Here is a 2,766-nt window from a genome sequence, read left to right as displayed (position 1 = left end):
CAACAATTAACGTGACAATATGTTTACAGTGCAAGCGCCTCTCTGGGACTGTTCAGATCACATTTAAGTACATATAGATGTGTACAGATGTTAGTTTGACTCATAAATTAGTTACTTAGTACTTTACTACCCCTTTTTCTTACATTTTTAAGCAGCTTTTCAGATGACTCAGTAATTAATTTAAACCGGTAAAGATACCATTTGTTTGACCTCAAACTAAAGCATGTAATAAGAAAGTAGAAACAAGCAACGAGACTTGATATGAAGGGCTTAGTTCAATAGTGGTACGAGTCCAATTTTGGTCATTCTGAGATACAGAGTCCTAAAGTTAAATGAGCGCTGAAAAATCTGCATTTGAGATACCAGAAATATTAAAGTATGTATACTTGAATATTTATGGTATCTCAACTGCAGATTTTTCAGCCCCCATTTAACTTTAGGACCCTGTATCTCAGAATGAACAAAAATAATCCCTTCATATAACGTAGTCGCTTTCGTACAGACGAGAAAATTACTATACCCTGATACAATATTTAATGCTTATTTTAAAGACTCCATAGTAGGAAATGTAACTTTATTGCGATATATTTTAATATATTCTCAACAAGGCAGAGACATAATTTTTTGTTTACTCTCTTATCGAGTAACTTTCTTTCCGCGAGGGCGTGGACATCATCCGTGATTAGTTCTGTATTCCGTAGCAGATTAACGCTTCATGTAGTAAGCCAAGACGCCATTCTCTTGAAGCATAATATTGTTAATGCTAACTGTTGCTTCTAATGTACGTAGCACTTAAAAAAGTTGCGTATATGAATCAGTGCATGTTGGCAATCGAAAATATATAGCAATCGAAAGAAGAATAAAAAGGATACCATTAAAGTTAAAGAAAGCTGAGTAATTTAATAGCTGCTATTAATCCCTTTAGATTTCCATTGTACGCAGAATCAGCTGCCGGACAGTTATGAGATTGAAGAAAAAATAAACTGTTCTTTTATCACCTAATTTAAACTGCCATGACTATAATAATAACGTCAAAGAGACTTAATTTTAATATTATATTCATTAATTAGAATCCCAGACTGTATTTAATGAGATATGAGACTGGAAAAATCATGACTGATGTTGAAGACCGTCGTTCCTGTTATTTTAGATTCTTTATCGTTGCTTCAGGTTTTAATTTTCCTACAGTCGTAACGTAATGTTATAGATGCTGATTTTATTTATTTGAGTATTTGTCAAAGAATAAACATTTTCGGGCCAGGTGAAATCATAAAGATGGTCATGCAGTTAGATTTTTTCCGCAAAAATGATTTTTATCCCATAGTTTACAAAAGAAAAGGCAACGGCCTTGCCGCAGTGGATACACCGGTTCCTGTGAGATCACCGAAGTTAAGCGCTGTCGGGCGTGGTCGGCACTTGGATGGGTGACCATCCAGGCCGCCGTGCGCTGTTGCCATTTTTCGGGGTGCACACAGTCTCGTGATGCCAATTGAGGAGATACTCGACCGAATAGTAGCGGCTTCGGTCAAGAATACCGTCTTACGACCGGGAGAGCGGTGTGCTGACCCCACGCCCCTCCTATCCGCATCCTCCACCGAGGACGACACACCGGTCGGATGGTCCCGCTGGGCCACTCGTGGCCTGAAGACGGAGTGCTTCTTTACAAAAAGAAATAGCTTAGTGCTTTGTTTTGGTTTTCCTTAGTGCCATGTCCTTGCAATACTATTCAAATAAACTTTAATTTAAATTCACTGTTTTAAAAAAATATCGACTTTTGTTTATCATATTTTTATGATTTCATTATCTATGGAGGTTCTGTGTGTACAAAATGGATGCAAAAGAACAGAGGCACTTCTCGAATTTTTGGCAGGCGAGCACTGTTCAAACTTGTGGCGATAGTAACTATACCATCGAAAGTATGACAAGAGGATTCAAGAAACGTTTCCTCATTTAATAGCCGCATTGGACATTCGACAGCGTAAGCAGAAACCAGGCATCGCATATGAAGTACCGCTAACATAAAGGAAATTTAACTCGATCGAAACGTCTAAGAGTTTTTCAAAGAGTTTAATCAACTGTAATGACTATCCCCTGTCTTAGCTTCATTAGTCTTTGGAAAAGCGCTTAGATCACTGGATAATTGCTAAGACCTTTGATTAATTTAAACTTTTGTTTCGTTTATTTTCTTCTTGTGCATTATGTCTTGTAAATCAGCTAACGCACCCATATTTCTGGTAAGAATTTTTATTTTCTCGAAAATGGCAAATCTTTGCCCTCTTACATGCCAGGGTCGAGTACATTTGCAAAGCGCTTCTGTTTCCTGCCACTGTGAGTACTCTGAGTATCTTCTGTGTGCTTGATATGGATCAGCAGTCAATACAAATTGATCAGATGTTGCGACTGCCAATACAAACTCGTCTGATCGTTTTGTGTCACCGTCCCTCCCTTAGGTGCTGCCACCTACTACCCTCTGCTGTCGCTTGCGTTCTGTCCATCTTCTCTGCCTAGGACAGTCCGACCGCTTTGTTCTACCATTGGCTTGTGTTATCACTTTACCAGTTTCCAGTATTTTAAATTGCGATGTGTGATAATTTCAACAAATATGTACTACGCAGAGAAGGCTGACAGCCTTGGATTCTCTGTTTCCTTTCTTGTGGAGGAGAACCATTGAGAGGTGGCATGAGCCCCCTCTCATATTTCTATCTTACGATTCTCCTCTCTAGTTGCATGCGGTGGAGGGTTGCCTTTCCTTAACACGCGTACTTC

The 2,766-nt window shown here is 38.9% G+C and overlaps 1 pseudogene; it reads left to right on the top strand.

Moving 5' to 3' along the window:
- The first annotated feature begins 1,338 nt into the window (after nucleotides 1-1,338).
- Nucleotides 1,339-1,456, top strand: LOC126196053 (5S ribosomal RNA; annotated as a pseudogene).
- Nucleotides 1,457-2,766: the final 1,310 nt, after the last annotated feature.

Source organism: Schistocerca nitens, chromosome 7, assembly GCF_023898315.1.
Source record: "Schistocerca nitens isolate TAMUIC-IGC-003100 chromosome 7, iqSchNite1.1, whole genome shotgun sequence".
Taxonomy (NCBI): domain Eukaryota; kingdom Metazoa; phylum Arthropoda; class Insecta; order Orthoptera; family Acrididae; genus Schistocerca; species Schistocerca nitens.
The sequence above is the reverse complement of the archived record's forward strand: the minus strand, read 5'-3'. Positions and strand labels throughout refer to the sequence as shown.